Consider the following 26,452-nt stretch of genomic DNA (forward strand, 5'->3'; position numbering starts at 1 on the left):
TAGGACAGTAGTTCCTGGAGCGCTGCTGCCTTCTCTTGCTGTCCTTTATTACATGGAAGCAGAAGCGTGTACCTTATATTTTCCCTGTAACTTTTTTAGTTGGAGAAGGTTTAGTGCACAGTTATGAGAAAATGAAAACCTCTCAACTTCCAAAATATATATTTTTTTCTCAGACCACTGTTGTGACTTGGATAAAGAAATAACATTAGTTTTCTATTTTCTCTCCAAGTTAGAAGATAAATGGAAACTAAGGGCCACTTTGGAGAAGTAGAATCAATTTGTGACACTTTTTAGGTTTAAAACTGTTGTCATTTGCTTATGTAAGGAGAAATAAAGCCCATCACCACACAGTTTGCTGACACTGGCTAAAAGACCATATGCCTGTGTTTTGGTTGGGGGATGGCAGATGTCATCCTACGGGGTGCCTGGGGGAAAAGCGGAGACATGACCTCAAACTGTACTTCTGCCTTCAGCCTGACAGCATGAATCTTCCCCTGCCCCCATCCCTAATGCCTGATGTCTTCATTGCTCAGTGCTGAAGATGTGGTCAGTGAGGAACATATACAGCTGGGGAGAAAAGGTAATGGCCTTAAGTTGCACCGGGGGGGGTTTAAGGTTGGATATTTGGAAAAAGTTATTCTTGGAAAGAGTGGTGAGGCAGTGGCACAGGCTGCCCAGGGAGGTGGTAGAGTCACTGCCCCTGGAAATGTTCAAGAACCGTGTGGATGTGGCACTGAGGGATGTGGTTAGTGGGCATGGCGGGGATGGGCTGATGGTTGGACTGGGTGATCTTAGAGGTCTTTTCCAGCCTCAGTGGTTCTGTGATTCTATGATTCATTGTTCAGTAGTTTTGTGCTCCCAGCGTTTGTCTGATATTGTGAGCTCATGGTGGAGAGGAAGGTGTTTTAGAGAAAAGCATGGGCAGTGGGATTAAATTTGCTACTGCTGACACTTGCTCTTCCATGGCTTCAGATATTTTCACAATGCAATCACGGAATAGAGAGTGAACGCAGTTTTCACACAGATATGAGTATCTTCACACTCAGCACAATGCATACTTTTTCTGTGTATGTAGGGAAGCCAAATATCCTCCTGAAGCACAGAGAGCAGCTCCTGGGGGAACTGTGTAGCATTGCAAAGAGCTGAAATTGAAGTCAAGAAGAGACAGACAGAGGGTAAAAGCTACATGAATATGTAAGGCAGAGGCATTTATGCAGAAGACATTACTGCAGACTCAGCTGTAGTTAAACTGCCCACAGCTGCTGTTTTGCTGTCACCTTTGGAAGTGGAAGATGTTTTAACCAGCAGAAAATCCAAAGGAAAATGTTAGGTATAACCTAAGATCATGAGTTGCTCGCTGTGCCCTAGGAGAAAACTGTTTAACTTGTCACTTTACATGTACCCATGATCAGAATTGAATAACTGATTTCCTTTACAAACGCTTTGAAGTAGATTATCTTGAAAGTTGGAAAGAATGCCTTCATTTCAGGTACACATTTTGGTGGCTTATTCCCCTTCCCAGTGGGAAGGGAAAGGGAAGATTAAAATAAAAAGGAATAGTTTCAGAAGTATCAGAGTTTCATTTGCTTTCTTGCTTTCTACTTAGAAAGTATGCTTGTAAGAAAAAAGAGGAGGGAGAGGAAGAAAATGAGAATTGAGACTCTTTAAAAGGAGGACAATTTGGAGAACTCTGTAATTCTTTCCGTTGTCTCTTTTTTTCATAATAAGACTTCAAAAACTTATCTGAGGAGCAGAGTTAGTTTGCATATATGAAGAAAAGCAAAAAGGAGTGTGGGTTTGCATGGAAGAAATACATAGCAAATTGAAACCCTTACTGTAAAGACTGGAGCTATAAAGAACAAGCTTAGAACAGAGGGGAAGGAAGCACAGAGTGTGAGAGACCATTATCTTTGAAGGAAATAATGACAGTGTTTGTGAAGCAAACCTTTTTTTTTTCTCCTTGTCTTTAGAAGAGGCATTAGATATAGGAAGACAAAACAGTAGACTGAAGGAAAGTGGAATTCCCAGGTTTCAGGCAACATCTTCTACCAGCAATGCAGTAAGCCCTTCAGTACTCCTCCAATTATAGGCCAGTAAGAGTATAATTTAGATGCAAGCTCACAAATTGCCCTACAGGAAATGACAACAAGATGAATACATTCGTGGATATGAAAAAATTTTAGTGACAGCCACAAGAACTGTATTGCTGAATTGCCACTTTCCTCTTGGAAATGCTTTTCTTTTATCCATTCTGTTTCTTCTTATGAATTTCCAGATGGGACAACTAGCATTTTCTTAATTAAGTATGTCAGGTCCAAACATGATGCTTTTAGGTTATTAACTTTATGTTAGACTGTTCTTCAAACGCTGTACTTTGCTTCTGCAGCAAAATGAGATACTATGATCTCCTTAATCAGAACCTCTAAGACATCAGAGTTAAGGCTAATTAGGATTTATGAGGTTTTGAAAAGAATATAATTTATACTTGAACACTATAGGTGATAAGGGGTTACAGACAGTAACTACTCATCTTAGCTGAGCTCTGGCACAGGCTTGACAGGATAAATCATGAGCAGTACATCACACATTATTCTTCCACTTCATCTCATTTTTATTCTGAGGCCTAGGACAGGGAAAAAATACAGTATATGTGATAGAAATTCGTGTCCCACCTTTTGTTAAAGGCTGTGCTGGGACTGAAGCAGCAATGAGTGTCTTCTGCCTAAAAGGCATTTCTTTTCAGTGAAGTCTCAGCCACTGAAACAGTGCATCCCCATTCAGAAGTCCATCCTGCTTTCCTCTTAACACCTGGATCATACCACACCAGGAGCAGGCTTGTACTCACTGAGTGTTTGCTGGGGACTCTCAGAGGAATGCAAAACTGCTCCAGCAATTTTAGAGTGAGTGCTCCTGAGAGCTCTTTGAGCAGACTCACCAAATCCAGTACAGCTGTTCCATTGTAAAAGTCTGCTTAACGTATGGTTTATAGTGTTGATATGTTTATACTATATGCAATATAAAATAAAATGAAAGGTTCTTGAGTTCTATGAAAACAGGAAGTGCAATAAGCAGAAGTGTAGAGAAAAAAATGATTATACACAATCTTTACTAAACAAGCAGGAAACATTAGCACTAAAAGGATAGAATTCATGAAAGGGAGACCACTACGAGGACAGCTGTCTACTTGGCAGCTAATATCAAAATATATTTGATGAATGAAATCTATCTAGCAGGTTCTGGTGTTGACAGGAACATTATTTGCATTTGGTGTGTTTATTTCCATGTTGGTGGGAATCTCTGTAAGTTGTCTGTGTAGGAGTGTACATGTGTGAACCTATGAATTACAACAATTATTAATCCTGCAAGAAACTTCAATAAGTCCTTTTAGAATTTTCTCTTCTTTGGGGAAGAACGTGTATCCTTGGCATTGTAGTCTTGTTAAAAATGCCAAATATTCCTAAGATTCACGTTTCCACATATCACTACTTTAAACGAGTATTGTCTTATGTTTGGATTATTTGTGTCTTGTGACAAAGAGCTTCCTGTTACACACTTGGCGCAAGAGATTGTTGATTACAGTCATCCATATGAACACGATTTATACTGAAAGACGCTGATGGACATGGAAAATATTAAGGTTGGAAAAGACCACTAAGCTCATCAAGTCAAACCATTGCCTCGTTCATGCCATGCCCACCAACCATGTCCCACAGTGCCACATCTACAGAGTTCTTGAGCACCTCCAGGGGCAGTAATTCCACCACTTCTCTGGGCAGCCTGTGCCACTGCCTCACCACTTTCTCCAGGAAAACTTTTTCTTACTATCCAACCTGAACCTCCCTCTGCTGTGCAAGGCAGAAAAAATACGTTCTTTGTCACTTATGAAACCGCTGTTCATCTATCCCACAATTTTATTTAAGTTTCTTGCAGCAGCAGCATGTCCTCGACTCATACTCAGCTTCTAATCCACTATAAACACCAGATGTTATTTCTTCCCTTTTTCATAATGTCCTTCCTTTGTTACCAGAGACAGTGACAGCTAACAGAAATAGTCCAGGGGTCCCAGCAAAAGTGATCTGCTTATAAGCTGCTCCCTGTTCAACGTGGCTGAGTACCTTGGTGTAATTTCCAGTTTGGATCTTAAAAGGTAAAGCCATAACAAAGTCCATAGACTGGGAATGAGGACTTGTATCACGGGAAACTATAAATGCTCCAAAATAACAAACAGAAGGAAAAAATTCTGGAGTGAATTTTTGAAATACATAGGTCACTCCAAAAGTAATGCCTCCTATTTATTTCCATGGATACTACAACAAAGAGCACAATAACACTACTTGATAGAACAAATTCTCTGCTATAAAAACACAATTTTTTCAACAGTCACCACCATTCACCGTGCATTTTCATCAGGGATCAACAAAAGCCTGCATGCCACGCTTATGAAAATCTGCACCAATGGAGGTGACCCACTGCCGCTGCTGCTACTGCTGAAATGCACCACCCATCACCTCACTGTTCTCACTTCCACTGTTTGGTCTCCGTAACACGCAACAAGTATCAGTGAATGTCAGTGGGTGACATTTTTTCCACATGCAGGAATTCAGTGACATAACCTTGCTCCATTGGCACTTCCATGCCAGACACCATTCTATCAGACTGCCCCTCTGCTGCCATCTATTACAGGGCAACAAAATGTAATGGAATACTGGTGGGAAGGTCCAACCTCTATTGTGGTACCACTGCCTCTGACATCATGGGCCGACATTATAATTTTGGGCGCATTACTTTCAGAGCCACCCTTGTACTAGGCTCAACAAGTCTTCTGCTCATACGTCTCTTGGAAGAAAACAATTTATGTTTAGGAGACGCGACCAAAAGTGGCAGCAATTGTCTTGGAGACTGGATTTTGGAGCTGTTAAAAACATTTCAATCATCTGTAAATTACTTGAGAAGTTGAAGTAATCAATTCAATAATAGTAGGTGCTGGCAGTGCTCTTGGCTTTGTTTTTGCACTGTTTTGGGGTAGGTGTGGAGAAGAGGGGATATCACACACTGAGGAACCACTAAGACCCTGTCTGCTGTATGCAGCTCTGTATTTCCCCTGATGATTGTGCATGAACCTCAAACTGACTCCAGAAAATTACAACTGCAGCTCATCAGTTAAACTCAGTTTCCTGCCATGACAAAGAACTGAACAGTCATAACCAAAGGAAGAAAAATTTGAGCTATTTTGGGACAAGAAAAAGGCAATGTGGCTTTTTTAATGAGAAAGGCATCTTCCAGTGAAGGAAACAGACTTTTGTGACAGAGCTGTGGAGCTGCTGTTTCTCTGGCAGACAGTTTCAGGCTGCATTCCTGTTTAATTGGCATCAAGCCCAGCATCAAGCCCATCTTCAGAGCTACACTTTCCTCTGAGTTTTAATTTGTACTTAAAAACTATGCTCCAGTGGCTGAACTTCATATTCCCTCACCTACTGCTTTTTCTCTCAGAAAGAAACTGCACTCACTCAGGTGCCATCACCAGGCTGTTCCTCACCACGTCTCCTCTGCTTCACTGCCGGCACTGCACCTGAGGGGACACACCCAGTCTACAAGCAATCAGACAATTGACACAGAGGTGGTTTAAGTTTAACACAGAAGCTTACTAGGCACATGAACGTGAAAAAAGTTTGCTCTCTTGACTCATCTCACTATTGAGATAGAGTTGACTATCTCAATCTGTCAGTTGCTCTTCAGCTGGGCAGTATTTCATAGGTTATCATGAGGTAAGTTTAGGGATACAACTACCTAAAATCTTCTGAAGTAAACAATTCTTTCATTTCAAATGAGCTTCCTGTAAGTGTACACAAGAAACAACAACATACCTCCCAACAAAAAAGAAGACACCTTCCGAGGCCTAGGAGGTACTGCTTTTCTAAACCATAGCTGCATAAGAATCACAGAATAGTTGGGTTGGAAGGGACCTTAAAGACCACCCAGTTCCAGTGTTACCCACCAGCTCAGAGCCCCATCCAACCTGGCCTTGAGCACCTCCAGGGATGGGGCACCCAAAGCTTCTCTGAGCAATGAAAGATGTGTGCTAAACAGAACCTAGCCTTAATTTGAAGTAAACCCTGCCCCTCTGGGTACCAGTGTAAATCCAGACTGTGGTTACTGTCAGTTTATGTATCCAAATTCCTTTTGAGGAACTTGCATTATTAAGACTTGGTGCTGTTTGAGGCCTCACAAAATGAAACTCAGCTAAAGGTAGGAGAGTACAAGAGCTGGTCTACTAGGAAAAAGGTGTGATGGAAAAGCTGTTGCTGTGAGGTTGTCACCAAGTTAAGTCTCTCTTAAAGGATGCTACTCTCTCAACAATTCTGCTATAAACTTGTGTCACCTGCAAGAGGGCAGGTAGAAGAGTTTGTTAAGACTCCCTGGGCCTGACACATGGCACTGCTCTGTCCTGAGCAGTTGGAGATGGGGTATGACAGTCAGATGGAAGGAGTTTGATAACATCTATAGAGGGAGTCAAATTTGAAGTTTGAGGCCAAGTCCTTTGTTTTATTTCTTTTTATTCCCAAGAAATACATATACATATTCTTATCTGTGCATACGTGTGAGACGACGGGAAACAAAATGGAGGGGAGACAGAGAAGGTTATCCTATTTGTTGGTTTATATCTCACTTCCAATAACAGAAGCTGCTCCTTCCTTCTCTCCTGTGTGGCCATTACAGTATCTGCAGTACTAATGGGATAGTGCTGTTAACAAATGTAAAGCTCAATCGATCTAAACAGTGATTAAAATGTTGTTGCACAGAAACAGGTGATTTTGTGCACAGTTCAAATGCATGTACATTTCACCTAACCATGTGCTAGTAAAATAAGCGCGTATGTTTAAGAGCCCTTTGCAATTAACATTAACTCGTTTTTATGCCTGCACATTTCACACGCCATTGGTTGTCAGTAGATTGTATGAAATTTATCAGAGTAAAACCTCCTCTATTTCTCCATATGCAATGACAAGCTAATGAAGATGCTTCGGGGAAAAATAAATAGATTCTCTTACAAAAATTGTTAAATTTACTGAAAATATTTTAATTGAGAAACTGGCATCTAAGTGAAAAAGTTACCGATGCTGATCATGAAAACCAGAATTGAACAGACAACTTTACCAAATGGGTACCTAAAAATCAAAGTGAAAATAACTCACTGAAGCAGTCCTATGTGGATTCCTTGGATGTGTCAGGGTACTTTGAGTAACAATAAATAGTTGCACTGTGGCAATTAAATTGAAGTGCTAACAGCAGTTCTCTGACAGTTCTATCTGTACTAGATTTTCATGTGGTCTTCATTATCTTAGTACCTCAGAAACGTTAGAATTAATATTTTCATATCCTTCTGAGACAAGGAAATACTTCTGTGCTCAATTCAACACTTCCTCAGATGAGCAGACTGCATTAAGAACTACCATTTAGGAGTATCCTGACACCACACGATACACAATAATTCACACTTAATTTATTTGCATCTACAATGATACATAGCTCTGCTAACCATCATTTGTTGTTGTGTTTGCACCTTTACTCCTTGATTCATTCGTTTGAACCTAATTTGTCTAAAGATGGTCATAAAAGTGAAAATATGGTCATCCAGAAATAGGCACAGAGGGACAGTCATTCTAATAGTTCAGTCTCATAGAGACAGTGGCTGAGATGCTTCAGAACTGTTTGAAACATAACCATTCAAAAAAACAAAGAGCATCTCCATCACTTGATGACTTCAGTGGACCTTATCTTTCATCTCTATCCTCCATGTCATATACTCAGTCTCTGTTTATTTAAACTGTACATGTTGAGTCCCTTGCACATTTGTTCCATATATTGCACTAATTCTCATGGTAAAAAAAGCTTTCCTGGCTATCATGTCACACCTGTTTCACATGCTAGGAACATGGTTTTGTTGGATAGCTGTACTCAATTTGATCGCAAACACTTAAATCCTTAAACCAAGCAAGGAAATCACTCTTATTTGCAAAGCTTAGATTTGCATACAAATCTTCTGTAAATGCATAAATAGTTCACAGAATTGCTTAGCACACCATATTTTGGTACATACGTAATTTTTATGATCTAGCATTTTGTCAACTTTAAATCTTGCAGTAGTGCTTACAATTTCCTAAAAGCATCAGTGTACTCTTTTATTATTTTTTCCCCCTCCAAAAAGGTGGCTAGATCAAATTAAGGGGCTTTTTACCTCTATTAAAACATAAACTAATGGAATGTAATATAAGAAATGTACCTGAATAAAATCCTGTTTCTGCTTTACCATCTTGTACTTTTGAATAAGAATTATTTTCTTGAAAATTCTGCTGCTATTTTAATTGTATTCTAGTTTTCCATAAGATCATAAACTTCAGCATATACACAGCATTCTAGTTTTGAGAGAGTTATAAAAATTCTGCAGCTTTTGAGCAAAACAAAATCAGAAAACAGCATTTCTCCTTGTTCCCCAAGTTTATCATTTAGAAAGAGCCATAGTTTCAGTGGGGAATTCTGAAGTGACCTGTAGGAACTTCTCCTAACAAAAAAAACCGTTTTCTTACACCTGCAAGATACAAAGAATGCCATGAGGTAAGCAACCCCACAGCATTTCCCATCTTTGTACTCTCAAGAGTATAGGATCTTCAGTAGTTATGAGACCTGGAAGATAAATAAAACTATGAAAATTGCTATGCACTCCTCAAGATTATCTGTTGATTTATCTTTTGTTTCCTTTGCTGTATTGTACTGACAAGGGCAATTACGAAGGAGTAGCTGTTCGTTCTTTTTCCTTTATCTGTGGGCAAAATGGTGTATCCCAAAGTAAACATTAGCGTTACAGTGCTCTGTTGTTACAAATGATACATTGCCAAATTCAAGCTACTTGAGTGCAGAATGCACTTTGCATCTTGTACACATTACTTACAGATTTAGTGATGTCTTGAAAATAACTGATTGATTATTCCCCTTTCAATCATGCAGTAGCAAACAGTTTATCAAAAGCATTCTTCTGCCTTCATGGTTTGAATCATCAGTGGGCACACAAAAATGTGTCTCATTTTCTTCATTGGCTTTGAAGTCTTTCCTGATTGAAAGGTAAATTAATATTTTTTGATTGATGCCAGAAGCTGTTGTCTTGAAAAGATAAAACGTAACTATTATAAATCTTGGAATAACACTACTCATTTTGCTGTCAAAGTAGAGTGATCTGCATAAAAGTTGTATGTGATTTATGAAAGAGTGCTGTAGAGGCCATTTTCTTTTCTGAGAAAAAATATTCAAAGTTTTTCTTTATCTCTGTCGTGCTCGAGTTATTATGATCATTTACATGTTTACAAGCAACCAAGGAAATGTCTCTGTAAAGTATAGTAAGTCTTAAGGGAACTATTACTTTCTCTGTTGAGCCATGAAAATTCATTTTCGTACTCACTGTAGGATTGCTCAGTCCTCTGTTTTATCTTAGGCACTGTTTCTTGGTTTGTTGATAAAATGATATTGTCATAACCTCTACTAAATCATCAGCAACATGAAGATGAGTTGTGGTCAACTATTCCAAGACCACCAGTGCTCAGATTCCTGCTTGAATGCAATCAGTCACTCTAGCCTGAAGACACAAAGCATTGGGCTAATAAACACTCTTTGTGATAGATCCAGTAGCTAGCATTCTGGATAAAATCCTCTTTAGATATAAAAATATTCCAAGCAGGGTACAATTCCAGCTGCAGTTTGTCACTTCTTACTTTACTGTGGCAGGTGGAATAATTTCTGTTAGCATTTTAAAAGGAAGTTTTACATCCTTTGTTTTTTAAATTTGCTCAGCAGATGTAAACAGATACCTGAGATCCTGTCCAAGGGCCCTTCCATAAGACACCAGATTGGACTGGGGGAATTAGAGCCATCTTCAGGAAAGCACAATTCCACTGCAGTGGTACTAGGTCCCTACAGTGCAGCACTTTCCTCAGCTCTTCCCAACTCTTCGATGGCTTTGCCAGCGAGATTCTGAGTCCATTTCCAATTTTTTTCTTCTTTGTGGCATCTTTCACCCTTTTTCTCTGAAACTCCCTCCTTGAGTTTGAATGTAAAGGGAGCATATTTCTCTTCTTAGCTCTAGGTTCCTCATTGGCCTAGAGCCATCCTCATTTGAGGATACTCAACATACAGAGCCTCGCTGTACTGAAGTCTTTCTTGTAACTGAAGAAGTTGGATGAAAATATCTAGAGATTTCTGGTTAGACATCTGCTAAGACTTCTAGATTCCAGTTAAGTAAGAAGGCTTATTCCTAGTTCAGTGCCCTATCTTGCACACACTGTATACAAAATCTTTGCAATAAAATATTCCAGTATCTATCTAGAGTAAGTGTTGCTCTTTATATAACTATTTCTTCACCTTTCTAGAAGTTTCTTAGTCATAAATGAAGTGAAATATAGAAATGCCACAAAAAGTTCTGAAAGTTCTCAAAATGAAGACTCATCTGTGATTTTTTAATTTCAAGCACGCTTTTCAGAGTAGGAGTAGAACATCTCAGATTTTTATTTTGGAGGCGCATTAGCTATTTCTCATTAAAAAGATAAACTTTTTGAGCCTGAATTCTCCTATGAAAACAGCATTTAATCAATACCTACACAGTTCTGTGTTGGTCTGGCCAGGTTTGGCTGATGATTGATTCAATTGACTTTTCATTCACGCAGGAAAGAAAAGCTTCTCCTAACATGAGCTTGCTAGTCATCTTAGAACTGCCTGTAGTAATCTTTTTATCTGCCTCTATATTTTTAACAGTTGTAGCAGGTTGCAATAGATGAATTCAGATTTTTGTATGCTCTGAAGCTAAATTCTGCAGCTCAGATTACTTGTTCATTAGCATTCAGCAGTGTCTGAGACCCTGCAACATCACTGCCAGAATGGCTGATAGTAGGGAGGAAATCATAGTGGAACTAAGTGTTTCTGTCTTGCATGTTTGTTGCCCAACTGAAAACTTTGCTGTCTGTAAATATCTGAATATATTAAACGGTGAAGTTTTACAGCTGCTAGTAGACAGTAAAATGTAGTAGTAATAGGGGCACTAATTAAATGGCAATACATTCTCTGATTTTAATTAAGTTTTCCAGTAAACAAAATTAAACAAAATTACTCTGTGACACTATCAAAACAGAAAGTTGGAAGATAGTTCAGAAAGTAAAGAAAAATTCTTGATCAAATCCACATTATCTTACCAACATTTCATCTACGTTGCCTGTGGACAAAAAGCGTTATAAGGCCACAGGAAAAGAAGGAGAAGTCATATCATGATTGCATGTATAATCATTATGCTCTTCTCGGCAAGGAATATCATTACACTGTGTGGGATGAATTGGATCACAACAGGGGAAAAAAATAGCACACAGGATTAGAAGTAGACAGTATCATGATGGATATGGAGAATTATTCAGAAAACCAAGACAGTTCGGGTGGTTATAAATTTAACTTGGTTTTTTTTTTTAATAAGAAAAAACTTGAAAGACATCTTTGTCTTTATGACCTTAGTTATCTTGTCTTCAGGAGTAGGTTATCATATGAAAATTCCAGTCTTGCTGGCCCAGTGATCCAGTGCCACAGTGCTGTGTCAGCAGCTGGTCAGAGAGGATTGTCATCCCAGACAGAAGGTGGATGGGTGGTGTCTGATGTCATATCTTAAGAGGCTGGTTAAGGGTACCCTTAATCCTGACCCCATAGAATTGACCACATTCTACTTTATGTGGTAAAGCCTGGTGGGAGTACCTATTTTCTGACAAGTTCATGAAGACCTGGCTCAGCCTCCTGCTTCCTATGACCTTCCAGAGCTCACTGGTGTTGCTTGGCAGTGTAATAAGGCAATATGTCAGTGCTCCTTCCTATGTTTTAATTTGCTTTGGCACTTCAGCAGTAGTATATTTTTTTTCCTGAGGATTTCAAACTTTAGTGAGGAGCTTATGATTTTCAACAGCTTATAACTCAACCAAAGTTAAATGCAATTTGATGGGACAAAGTATTTATTTAGCCTGAGGCCTTTTTCCCTGCTGAATTCTGAAAGTTCTTCTGCAAACTGCAGGGTTGAATTAGATCAGCCTTAAAAATAAAAAGAACCTTGCTAGAGTGGGGATGTCTTAGCCTCTCTTATGGGGGGTCACTACCAACTCACTTGCAAAGAGCCTCGTGGTCATTTTTTTAAGGGCCTCTTGTGGTCTATGGTTATTGTAATGCCACACCATGTATAGAATGGGTATTTCAAAAGAGCACTCTCAAGCAGAAGGAAAACCTGTGTCCCCAGCTTCTGCATTCACCTCCCAGAAGCTGTGCCACCTACCAGAAAAGAGTTTCCCCTCAATAGGCCTAGTGGTTAGGAAGGGTGGTGAAGTAAGCATTTTGGCTAAATCTTTGGAAAAAAAAAATCTTTGCTTCATCATGTGTCAATGCCACAATAGGTTTGTCCCTTCTGCAGTTTTATCTTTAGTTAAATGAGTGGTTCATTTCACATGTATGTTGTCTGAAAAATCCAGTTTCTCCTTCAGTCAACAGGAGTAGGCACCTTTAGGGCACAATGCATCTCATAGCGTGTCCTTGTACACTGAGATTAATTACCTCACGGCAATGCTATTTCTCTCTTAATTATGAAGTGTGAAGCTGCTCTGTAGTGGTTGTCTACAAAATGAACAACAACACTAGATCAGAGGACTTGCCCCAGGGTGTGAACCACCACAAATTAAGGTGAGATGTATGGATGCGTCTCTCCAATTTAGTCAAGATGGCCCACAGTGAACTGGGGACAGAAAATCTGTTTGATCCCATTGAGATAGAAGCATAAGGGCTTCCACTTGCCCCCCAGGTCACTGGTCTGAGACCTACTTTTTTCCTTGCTCAAACTGCTTCAGCCTCAGGCTCTTTGGACTGCTGCCTTTAACACTGACTACGGCCCTAAGGAATGTTTTGACAAGACAGATACCATGGCAAAACTTATTTGTCAGGATGTCTGTTTCTTGATGCAATCAAAAAAAAAAAAAAAAAAATCAGTTCTTTGACTTTTCTGCAAGATCTAAAATCCCAGGATATTCTGCAGAGCAAAGACCTTGGCTGCTGGCTCCCTCTGGTGTGTTATTTTCATGGAGAAGAGAGGGCTGGATAGCTACCCTCACTGTTAGGCTCCCTTCTCAATAAAGTGATCCATTTATTCATCTTGCCTCACTCTCTGACAAAGGGCTGTCACACTTGTAAAAGGGTGAAGCCCAGGGCTTGTCAAGAAAGGACTGGCAAGACATGGTAGGCAGATGTCTCCTTTAGAGTTGTGTGTACCAAAATCTGTACCTGCCCCTTCAACTTCTTATCTTTTTGCTGTCCCCTCACTGTCTTATATGTGCCTTTGTCTGATCTGGTGACATCAGCTATGGAGCAGCTTTGCTGGCAGATGTGAAACAGCAGGAGAAGGGTTATGGACAGCTGGAGGAAAGATCCTAAGCAGTCTTACATGCCACAGACACAGCTGTTTGCTGAATGTGCATCTGTCGAAGAAATACTGGCAAAATCATCACTATTGCTCCAAGTTAGGCCAGTTTGATTTCAGAGTATCCAACTGGGGATTACTTTAGTCTAAGGGTACTATATACAAATCTCTTTTTCTTTTCATGCCTAGCTAATGAATAACTTAATTTCTCCTCTACCAGATCAATTGGTTGGACTTTTTCTGGCTTCACTTATATTTATTTATACTTGGATACTTGCCTCTAGAGAAAGTTCCTGAATTTTCTGTTCCTCAGGGAATCAGGGTGTTGCTAGGAGGTATAGCTTTGACACAGTGTAATGTATCAGTAGAGGAAAGCCAAGGAACGCATCACTAACTGGTGCCATGGCCAGACAGACTAAGAATGCATTACTGAGTGATCCCAGGGTAATACTGGCTTCAGAGCTCAGGAAGAGCTATGTATGTAATTCAGCTATGATTGTTATGACTGACTGTAGTGACATGCAGGGATTTATTTAAAGCAGTTGTTTTCACATGAGTATATTTTTTAAAAATGAATGCATAAGTAAAAGAAACACAAAATGTATCATAAATCCTAATCTATCTCTAGCAGAATTTTCTTTTTAGATTATCACTGGTTTCTATCATTTGAGAATATGTAACTTCTAGCTTTCTGCAATGTCTGTTTTTGGATACCTGTAAGTTGCCTGTTGATCATAAGACTGTGTTTAATTACAAACAGCCAATAATATTCCAGTCAGATTAGCTGAAAAAAAGCATCAGAAAGTAAAAATATCTAATCCACACTTATTTTCAAAAAACATCTTACTTCAGCTCGTTTTATTTTTATATACTTCCTAATATTCTTGTACAATTAATTAAATATGCATAAGAAGACATCAGGAAAAAAAACCAATTCAAAATATGTTTAGGCACTTGTGTCCTTATGTCATTTTACTTTTATTAGCTGGGGAGGATAGCAATAGGTATCTTTCTAGGAAACCTCTCACTATCTCTCCTTTCTCATATACTGCATATTACTACTTACTGAACCATATGTAATTTCATAATACTCACTATTTCATTATCTGCTGTTTCTATTAGCATTTCATCTTCCATAGTATTTATTCCACATAATTACAATATATCTGACAGGACTTAACTGAAGGTTTAATAACTTCTAATTTTGTTTACTTAGAGGTTATTAATGACACTAGACATCCAACAATGAGTAGCCTTTGCTATGATGGCCCTCATTTACCTTTGAATGCCCTTTTCTGAACAATTGCACATGAAAACATTTTCAGCGTTAAGAGTGTGCTGTAATGTCTCATAATATTTCAAAGATCTGATCAGTAGCTTCTTTGCAGAAAATCACAATAATTAACACTATTATGTCCATTCCACGTGGTCATTTTTATCTGGTTATTCTTTTATATTAGGATTAAAATGAATGGCAGGACTTTGCACTAATAAGCCAAAGTTCCTGCCTAGAGAAATTCCAGGCGTTGCACAGGAATCACTCATTTAAGTGATCAACCCCTACCCATCCGCCTTCTGTTGTAAGCTGATGATACATAATTTTGGAAGGATCTCTTCAAACTGTGCTTAGCAGGACGGTAGCTGGGAAGATGCCTGAGCTTTCTTCAGCTGTATCAGTAGACTGCATTGCTTGAAGATATAAACTTTCTAACTATACAGCTGCTCAGGAATACTAACTGCACTAAAGCAGAGATCATTGTATCTTCCTACGATTTACAGTGCTACAAAGATTATCTTCTTTATCTGACCAGTAATTTGAATTCTATTCTCTTCTAACATGGTGAAAACCAATGAAATCTGATGTACTTTCTTGTCCTTTGATCAAGATCAGATACTAATGATTTCAATCTACTCCTTGTTAAAAAGGAAACCTATTGACACTTGCTTCAGTTTTCTGTAATTTCTTAGTTCCCTACGGTTTTCTGTAATTCATGGCATTTCTTTCAGTAGATCATAGTCCTTTACTGGAATTAGTTTGTTCCATAGTACAGAAGGATCATGAACTTCTGTAGTAAACTTTTACATAGTGATTTCAAATGTATTGTATATGCCAAAAGAAGAGAAGATTCCTAAGAATCTGGGAATAGCTATCTCTGTGTAGTAGATTTTGCAGAATAAAAAAGATGAAATGTTTTTGGAGATGCTGTTGGTAATAGGATGTAAATTGTCAGAGACCATCTGCTGTGAAATTGATTGACCATGATTCAGACAGATATAATTTAGAGATTTAGCAACATTTAGGAAATCATGGAGAAACTTAGCTTCTTTTTTTTCCTTTGCATTCCCTCCCTAGTTGTCTTTTTTTTTTTTTTTTACTAAATTTTAATTTATATTTTAAATTCTGTTTACACAAAAAGAAAGGCAGTGCAAAACTGACCATTTTGTTTCATGATAATATCATTATGTTCAGTGTAAGATTTCCTTTTTTTTTTTTTTTTTTGACGAAAGTAAGCTCAAAATATATATTCCAAACATGGTGTTGCAATTATAAGTTTAATAATACAAAATGATATATACGGGGTTTTAGATATTTGTTGCATCTATTTTTGTGAACTGCAGAAATGCTTTGATGAACCAGATTTTTAAGATGAGATATGTGATCTTAGGCTAGTTCCAATCTACTCAGCGTTGGTGAGACACATCTCGAGTGCTGGATCCAGTCCTAGACTTCCCAGTTCAAGAGGGATATAGTGAACAGAGTCCAGCAAAGGACTCCCTGGAGCATTTGACATTCAAGGAGAGGATGAAAGAGCTGAGACTTTTCAGCATGGAGAAGAGAAGGCTTAGGGGTATCTTATCCATGTCTATATATACCTAAACAGGGGTAATGAAGTAGACAGAGCCAGACATTTCTCTGTGGTACCCAGTGAAATGGACAAAAGTCAATGGGCATGAAGTGAAATACAGAATTGTTAGGATGATTGAACACAGTAGCATCTTACCCAGGGAGGCTGTAAAAGGCTCCATCTCTGGAGATATTCAAAGCACAAACAGAACTGAGTCAACTGTGTGTGCTCTAGCTCACTCTGTTTTGAACAGAGAGTTGCACTCAGTAATCTCCTGAGGTGCTTTTCAATCTCAGTGTCTCCATGATTCTGTAATGCTTAAATTTCTGAGGTTTTTATTCAAGCACACTTGTGTTTACCATCCTTGCCAAGAAATGATCATAAAGATGTATTTTGAATAGTATCAATTCCTTTACATAATTATTTGGAGTTCCTTTGTCTAGCTGTTTGGAGAGAATCTGGGAGGAAATTTTTCATGTGATTTCCAGCTCGGTGCTATGATAGTCTTTAGTAAACTTCTCCATGCTCAGTAGTTTTTGTGCATGGTTAATATCTTCTGCTCCATATGCTGATGTGTAGTTGCAGAAGTATGACAAAGGTGCATACAACCTGGTAGCTCAGAGCTTGCAACCAATCTTATCTGATGCCTGTACAAAATTTCTAGGAGGATCTAGGAAGTCTGGAAGGATTCCCATATACACACTTGCACATCCTGTTCAAGGGCTGGATATATTCACCAGCAGTCTCAAAGTGGGACAAGTGAGTTGGGACTCCAGGCAGTTACACTGGTCCAGCTCCATGTATGTGTTGGCTCCACAAGCTTGTGTCCTATCTGCACCTTTAGAAAGTTAGGTCCTTGTTTCCTTGACATCTTCAGTAACTGCCTTTTGAAAGACTTGAGATCAGCACTACTGGTCATATAAAATGCTTCTTCAGAATTAAACAGTTAAAAAGCCAATTCCAGAAAGATATTTTACCAAAATGTTATTTACCTTCTGTGATCTTGTCCAAAACTGGTGTGATTCAACATTTGATACTGTCCTGCATGAAATCCTCATCTCTAAATTGGAGAAAAATGGATTTGATGGATGGACCACCTACTGGATAAGGAATTGGCTGGATGGTTGCACTCAGAGAGTTGTGATCAACTGCTCAATGTCCAAGTGGAATCTGATGACTAGTGGCATTCTTCAAGGGCTGGTGCTGGATCCAGTGCTATTTAACATCTTTGTAGGAGACATGGACAGTAGAATCAAGTTTATCCTCAGCAATTTTGCAGATGACACCAAGGTGAGTGGCACAGTTGACATGCTAGAGGGAATGGATGCTATCCAGAGTGACCTGGACAGGCTCGAGAGGTGGGCCCACATCAATCTCATGAAGTTCAACATGGCCAAGTGCAAAGTCCTGCACTTGGACTGGGGCAATCCCAAGCACAGATATAGACTGGGAGATGAATTGCATGAGAGCAGCCCTGAAGAGAAGGATTTGGGGGTATCAGTGGGTGAAACACTCAACATGAGCCAGAAATGCGTGCTTGCAGCCCAGAAGACCAACCATATTCTGGGCTGCATCAAAAGAAGCGTGACCAGTGGGTCAAGGGAGGTGATTCTGCCCCTCTATTCGGTTCTCCCACCTGGAGTACTGCATCCAGTTCTAGGTCCCCAAATACAAGAAGGACATGGAGCTGTTGGAGTGGGTCCAATGAAGGACCATGACGGTGATCAGAGGACTGGAGCACCTCTTCTACAAGGACAGGCTGAGAGAGCTGGGGCTGTTCAGCATGGAGAAGAGAAGGCTGTGGGGGAACCTCATAGTGGCCTTCCAGTACCTGAAGGGGCCTACAGGAAAGCTGGGGAGAGACTTTTTACAAGGGCATGTAGTGACAGGACAAGGGGAAATGGTTTTAAACTGGAAGAGAGTAGATTTAGACTAGATATTAGGAAGAAATTCTGTACTGTGCGGGTGTTGAGACTCTGGAACAGGTTGCCTAGTGAGGCTGTGGATGCCCCCTCCCTGGCAGTGTTCAAGGCCAGGCTGGATGGGACATTGAGCAACCTGGTCTGGAGGGTGGTGTTCCTGCCTATAGTAAGGGGCTGTGGTACATTCTTTAAATCCTTGCTTCCTATTTCTTTTTTCAAAATGCAAAAACAATCTGTTGAATTAAATATATATATATATATAATTGTCATTTTATTGTCAATTGTTTTAAATTCAATTTACCTAACAAAACAAGTACACGGAATTTGAGTCTAATATTAAGGTGAATAACAATCACACTGCAGTGAGTGGCTTCCTATTTGTTTTCATGTTTGAGCACTAGACCACAGCACAATTCCTGCTCAATTTGTCTGAGTGCTCAGTTTTAATCAATAGCCCATTTATTGAGCAGAACAATACTAAGGTACATTGGCTTGAAGATATTCTTGTTTTCTCTGTTAGCTTTGGTACTTTCCTCACTCACATTTTCACTGATGGGAAATGTATGATAATGTAATGCAATCTGGCAAGTTTAGGTTGAAGAAAAATAATGAATTAATCTATATGAACTGATAACCTAATTTTCTCAGAAAGATTCAGCAGTAGTAAATAAACCTTAATAGTTCCTTGAGTTACTAAAGTTAGAGCTGAGGGATAAGCCCTTTTTCACAACCCAGTTCTAGGAACTAGTCTTCTTCGTGAATGCCAATTCTTAAGCTTGCAGAAATCTTCCTTGCATGCCAGAAACCCATGGGCTTGGGTTTATCAAAGAGATAAAGGCTCCATTACTGAATGAACAGTAATGACACAAATCATGCCCAGAACAGCCACTATAGTGTAAACACTGTGATATATGCTCAAAGTCCCAGCTGTGGAAACTACCTAATATCATTCAATGAAGGAAAAATAAGAGTCATTTTGAGAATTGACTCTCCCCTCTGGCCTCCTCCCATCAGTTATCTTCTTCTGTTAAGAGGCATTCACTCTCCATAAGAAGGGGAAGGTGAACTTCTTGCTTGGACAGAATCTTATGTAATTTGTGAGTCTACACAATGGGCCTACATTTCTTCCTCTGACTAACAATCCTATTCTAACCAGGGAAAGAGACCCTCTTCATTCCTGGAGTTAGGATAGATCACACTCTGAGATTTGGGTTTGTGGTAATCATCAGCAGCCGTCCAGATCCATGTCAGACAGTCCACATACTGAGGGCTGGATTACAGGCCATCCTTGGGTCCCATGACATCCTCTGGCAGGTGTGTTGGACTTGCTTTCCTGTCATATGATTCAGCACATGGAGATTGCCAGCATCACCTTTTCAGCCCCCTCTTGGTTCCTCACAAGTCCAGAAGGAGAGAAAAGACATCTGCAGATAAAACATTAAAACTTTTATTTGATAAGGAGTATTGTGTAGATGGCTGTAATGTGGAGTAATGGGTTCGTTATGTGCCTGAGAATCCTCACAGGTAACTTCAAAGCTGACTGTAACAATCAGCATGGATATATGCTTAATAATCACTCTATGAGTTGTTATTCTATCTTTTTTTTTAAATCGAGGAGTAAAAAGAGCCAGAAGCAAAATTTATATCACACAGTTTACAGCTGCGTGTATTCCTGCCAGAAAAATTTATATCTGGTGAGACGTAAACAGCCAGCTAAGTGCAGTTTGAGTGAAATTGGAAGCTGTAAGAATTGAAAACATCATTTATATTCCCTATCAAGATGGTGTGGCTGCCTCTAAATACAAACACTTATGCAAATACTTTAAAGCTGGGCTTAGGTACACGATGGAAATGTCTGAGCAAGAATTCAGATAGTTACATAATTTGTCCATAAAATAAGTCATTTGCCTGACTTTTTTTTTTCAAATGTACCTGCTGGTACCATTTCAATGTGGGCTCCTTAAACACGGTTTTGTTGTTGTTGTTGTTTTTTGCTGATGTCCCCCTGCCAGCTTCCCCTGCTGCATGTAGTAACACTTGACCATAGTACTTCATACATGGTTTACATAAAGAAATTTGTGCTTGCCTTGAAGAAACAATTTTGTGACTTCACTGAGAACTGTTACTGTAATGATGACAACAAGCACAGACACCCGCTCCCAAACCGAAGTCCAAGAGACTGTGATTAAGCCATTCTTTGCCAGCACTGCAAAGCTGTGGCCTCTGACAGGGAAGGAATGGGAAGAAGTAGGAGCCACATTCAAATCTCTGTTCTTTGTCATCTCTCAGTGACAGCATAGGAAGACCAAATTTGGAGAGAAAGAGGTCTGAAGGACCCTGAATTAACATGTGAGAGCATATAGTGTCATAAGGCCAAGTCCTCTGTCACATGAAAGAGTACAAGGGGACAGGACCTTACAGATCAAGATGAAGAGCCGTGAGTGCGCTCCTGTGATAGACGTACTCATTCACCCTTCCCCCTGCAAATTACAGTATGACAGCACTGCAAAACAGTTTTGCCCTCCAGATACATTAATACTTAAACCAATTTCTGCCAATGATTTATCACTATTCAGGGATGAATTGAAGTCAGCTGAAGCGAGGGGAAATCACTTCAACTTTTCATTCATTTTGCTGACATAATTTGAACAAAGAACACTTAAAGGCTCTCAGTCAATGCAACTTGGTGTATTTTTCCTTATTATGAGCCATACCGAGTGAACTCACTTAAAGCATGGGGAAGTATCATTCTATCTGGACTAACTTGGACTATAGAAGGTACTGAGGTTGTGCATGAGACCAGTGGGAAAGACAGGAAGGAAGATGAGCTCTTGGTTAAGGGAGGTTGGTCTGCTTGAAAAGTATACTGCTACTTGTCTGATAGCGAGAAAAGGGGAGTTCTACGTGCAGAGATTGTGGCATTTTTGGTTCTCCATGGTACACACTGAAACTGTGCTTAGAAAGAGGAAAACTCAGGATACCTCCTGCTGAACAGAGCTGTAGTGTAGCTATGACTAATGTGCATGAATGAGTAAATGAACAAAGGTGTGTCCATAATGAAGTGTTGTGTGTACTCTTATCCAGACTGAAGAACTTGAGAATTAAAGTCTGTTTTTTAACAATTTCATCTTTTTTTACCAGTCCTTACTTTGCAGTGTTGGTGGAACAGTGATTTTGAGAAAAAAAAAAAAAAAGGCACAAATACTCAATTGTAATTGGTTCTTTTGCCCAACTTTATCAAAACCCTCATGCAATTTAATGAACTAGAATGTGTGTGCAGATATATCACAACAGTCAGGGAAAGAAACCAAAGTGGACAGAAGGAAATGCTGCTTTCTATTGATGGAACAAAATGTACTTAACTATTAATCAGCTATTTGACATCAGTTCTAGATATACAAGCTAGATATACATCAGTTAGATGTAGTGATCCAGGTCAGGGCTTTCTACAAATTGAACAGCATTGCTGTGTGTGATAGAAGCACAATGGTATAGTGGATAAGGCTTTTCCACTGTGTTCCCATGCGAGGGTGAGGATAAAACAACGGGAGGAGACCATTTTCCCAGTACCCCCAGTGATGCTACTTCTGCCTTTGGCCCTCAGTAGCCCATCGTACTTTCTGGTACTTCAACTTGTAGTTCTTTGCTCTTCCGCTTGTCTTCAAACATTTCCTTGATATCTACTTTCTCCTGTCTCTCGTGTTTGCCTCAGTTTTCTCTTCTGTGCTGCTGCTTGTTTTGAAGCCATATTATTTTTGCCTTTTACCACAAAGCCTCTCACCTTTCCAAAGCCTCCACCTCTTCTCAGCCTTCATTCCTTCTATTTTTTTCTCTTCAAGTCCCATTATGGGAATCAGTTATTCTGTAGTGACTCCACAGCATCATACTATAAACTACCTCATTTGTTGGGAGCATTGCAACTGCTGGGAGGTACAATAGCCAAGCCGTAATCTAAAAATTCATGATATTTTTCTCTTTCTGCAATTGGCAACCTGTTGTTTCTGTTGTACCTTAGAAAACAAGGTAAGAAAGGTCAAAATTACAAGATTTCTTTAGCAGGTAATAAATGCTATGGATCTGCTCTGAGGCAACATCAGCCCTGCTGTACAAAGGTAACAGGACCCAGTGGTTTTCCGAGGTTTCGACCCTGAAGAAATAGTAAGTTTCTTGTACTTCATATGTTGAACAACATCAGCCATTGGTAAAAGCAAAAGCAAGTGCAAGGACGCTCATCACTGATGCTTACAAGATGTCTGTGCTTTGAAGACCAACCCACAGGAGAATTGTCCAAAATAGAAAACATTAGTCATAAGGGTGAAAACCTGCCCGGGAATCAGTAAAAATCAGTGATAACTAAATCTCACCTGAAGAAGGAGAAAGTACATTTGTCTTTGTGTTTTCCTGATGAGATCATTTCAGTGGGAAACTTCATTTTTTCATTGAGAAATATTAGTTTTGTAATTAGAAGGTGTTATAAGAAAATAAACAGCTAGCACAACGGTTCTGGAATTGGATAGTTGCTTTTTGAGTACTATAAATATGTTGTCATATAAATATATTTTTTTTAAAGTAAAAACTTGGGATTTTTTGTTTCATTATCTGTTGTAGGTATCACTGTTCCCACAGAATGTGCCATTTAAGTACAAAGAAGGTCAAGAAGGAAGTGGCATCAGATTTTCACAGCATGATGGAAGAAGTATTCATCACTGGTGGGGTCTGGTGAGCTGGTGTATTCTAGCAAAGCATTGCAACTGAGCAGACTCACAATCATTTTTTGAGTGATGTACATTGCTAGCTTACCAATCCAAATTCCAATCTGTAGGACATTATGCTTCCCTTCCTTGCCAACTGTATCCTGAGCTGCGTTAAAAAAGGGGTGGCCAGCAGGGAGAGGGAGGTGATTGTTCCCCTCTACTTGGCTCTTGTGAGGCCCCATCTGGAGTACTGCATCCAGGCCTGGGGTCCCCAGCACAAGAAAGATGCAGAGCTCTTGGAATGAGTCCAGAGGAGGGCCAGTAAGATGATCAGAGGGCTGGAGCATCGCTCCTATGAAGAAAGGTTTAGGGAGCTGGGCTTGTTTAGCTTGGAGAAGAGAAGGCTCTGGGGAGACCTCATTGCAGCCTTCCAATACTTGAAGGGAATGTAAAAAAAGGAGGGGGAAAGCCTTGGATAGTGGTAGGACAAGGGGGAATGGTCTTAAACTGAGACAGGGGTGGTTTAGATTAGATATTAGGAAGAAGTTTTTCACACAGAGTGTGGTGATGTACTGGAACAGGTTGCCCAAGGAAGTTGTGGATGCCCCATCCCTGGAGGCATTCAAGGCCAGGCTGGATGTGGCTCTGGGCAGCCTGGTCTGGTGGTTGGCGACCCTGCACATAGCAGGGGGGTTGAAACTAGATGATCTTTGAGGTCTTTTTCAACTCAGACCATTCTACAATTCCTCATGGGATGGAGCAGTCAAAAGTCTGCAGAAAGAATAAAATATAGTAAAACATCTGTCACACTGCAGTACCACAGAAATGAAGCCTGTGTAAGAGTTTAGATTACACTTTTACTGTAAAGAAGTTTATTTCCAGAGGTTTCCCTCTCTCTGTGCTGATAACTCGTTGCTGATAAACTGGAACACTAAGATGTATATTTATACACTCTCAGATTTGATGGAAGCCACATATGTAAATCTTTGAAATATATTCTGCAAAGACTAAATCTTTTCATAGGAACATGCACTATTTCTGAAGCTGCTTTAGGACCTGCAAAGGAATTCAGCAAAAGGGGTATCAGAGAGCTAGTGGGAAGTATGTATTCCGTATGTGATTGGAAGGGAGTTTGACAGCCTGAATTAAGCAGTTCCCAGGAATACATAATATGTCCTGGGGCTGATGCAGTATGTTGGTGTGAGGTGTCAAGCAAAGGAGGATTTAAATAGAGCCAGCAGAATTGGTCTGAGCGGGGCTTTCTGGCAATTGTTCTTTGCCCTCTGGCCCTCAGTTTTAATTGCTTCATCCACTCTTTTCTCACACAATTACTCGTAAAAGTGGCAAGATTAGCAAGATAACTACTTAGAATGTACTGTGGTCATGCCTGAAACGTTTTACATATTGTACATTAGAAAAGCAGAGGAGAAACATCTAAAGAGACCATGCAGTCCGTCCGTCTGCAATGGAAAGGAATCAGATCTACTTAAGTCTTTTCCAGTGGTAGTTTCATGGAGACATAGCAAAGAGTACAGTGAATCATCACCATCCCTACAGCAGTCTTCTGCATAATCAAAGACACCTACAACAGACCCAGTTCTTTCCTCTTAAATTATGTTTTCAGTGTCTCTTATCTCTCTTGTAAGCTCCAATAATTTTACATTTCTTCAATGTATAAGGATCACAACTGGACCCACTATTCCAGCTGTCACTGCATCTCTACCAAATAGAGCAGAATAATTACTTCCTGTGTCTTGTGTATAACTCTCATGATAATAAGGATCTAGAGTTGTCTCTTTTAACTGTCAGGGTGTCACTGTTTACTTTTATTTTCCTTCTGTTGTATTACATCCAGTAGGACTGATACCTGCTACCTTATTCTCCACTTCACCCTCACTTATCTTCCTTAATGGACCACTTTGCACTCCCTTTCACTATATTCTACTTTGCTTACTTCACACTATTTGTTTTCAGTTTGTCAAGATTAATTTGAAATTTGAACCTGTTCTCCAGAGTGCTTACACACTTTTCTGTTTCACGTCATTTTCAAATTTATAAGCACTTTGGGTTAAATAACAGTCCATTAAAAACACATAATCAGTGGGATCAGAGCAAGTTTCTGCAGGATGACATGCTCTTCAGCGTTACAAAAAGACATTGGTAACTACTGTTTCAACACAGATGAAATGCGTATTATTCCAGCTTTCCTTTTTCTTACAACCGTTACATTTGTTTTATTTTTCATTCTCTTCACAGATTGCTCTGCCTCATGTGCACACCTAGAGGATGGTAGGAAGGGGCAGTTACATTCCACAGACACTCTTGCTAAGCAAGCGTATCTTCAACAAGGAAAAAGTGTTTGTACGTCCTTAATGAAGTAAAAACACCACAGCATTATGCAGAAATCATCACTGAAATCTAAGAGGACACAACAATCTAATGAAGTCACTGTTCTTTGCTTGAAAATGTTAGCCTAGCATTGTGATGTTTTGATGGACAATATGTAATGATCATTTGAGTATCAACTGTTCCATTAAAAAAAAAAAAAAAGAGTGGAAAGAGGAGATGTTGTCAAGGTGTGGTCTACTTGTAAGATGCTAAATGTACATTTCACACAATAGTACATAAAAATGTTAGAAGGGACTTCTTGAGGTCATACAGCCCACGCTTCCATTCAAAACAAGACCTACAGGCATATACCAATGCAGAATAAGTAGTTTTGGACTCATCCATCTAGGTTCTGGAGACCTCCAAGGATAGAGGTTACACAACGCTTTCAGGAAACTTTTCTGATGCTGCATTACTTTCTTAGTAGTAACAAATTTATTGATATGCTTCAGTTCAAGTTTCCCATTTGCTTTGGTCCTGTGATGTTGACTTCTCCTTTGAAGGAGATAGGCAGATAGGCAGTGCAAGATCTCTGAACAGAAGCAAGGTACTTACGGATGGTAAGAACTTGTAGGGTCAAAGAAGTAAGAGCAGCTGTAACAACAGAGGCAAGTTACTTCGTAGAAGTCTTTGATACAAGGTGGTGATTGAACATCACTCTTTACTATCTATCTCCTCTGCAGTCCCTCAGCCTGACTCATCTATACTCACTATCATACTATTATCTTTGACTACAGGAAGCTCATGACACGATGAATATGAATTTAAGAAGTTATCTGATGGGAGAAGGCACATGGCAACATCTTAGATAGCTGCAGTGTAATGTTCTTAGGACAATGACAACCTTGTTGCCCTGTTGATTTGGGCAAATCTAATTTCTAGAAGCAAAATCCACCTTAAAGATGGATAAGGAGGGTTTTAAGAACCACAATACATTTGTATATGTACAAATGCACATTTGTACATGCAGGAATATTTGACATTTCTCCATCATAGAACCACAGAATCACTGACATTGGAAAAGTCCTCTAAGCTCATCCAGTTCAACCATCCACCTATCGCCAATATTTCCTACTAAACCATGTCCCATGTACAACACCTAAGCATCCCTTGAACACTTCCAGGGATGGT

The 26,452-nt window shown here is 39.5% G+C and overlaps 1 long non-coding RNA gene across 1 annotated transcript; it reads left to right on the plus strand.

Moving 5' to 3' along the window:
* The first annotated feature begins 487 nt into the window (after positions 1-487).
* LOC112531565 lies at positions 488-25,486 on the plus strand. Its single transcript, XR_003073410.3, has 3 exons — positions 488-580; positions 22,848-22,958; positions 25,190-25,486. It is a non-coding gene; the product is annotated as an uncharacterized LOC112531565 (long non-coding RNA).
* The last annotated feature ends 966 nt before the right edge of the window (positions 25,487-26,452 follow it).

This window comes from Gallus gallus, chromosome 1 (genome assembly GCF_016699485.2).
Source record: "Gallus gallus isolate bGalGal1 chromosome 1, bGalGal1.mat.broiler.GRCg7b, whole genome shotgun sequence".
NCBI lineage: Eukaryota > Metazoa > Chordata > Aves > Galliformes > Phasianidae > Gallus > Gallus gallus.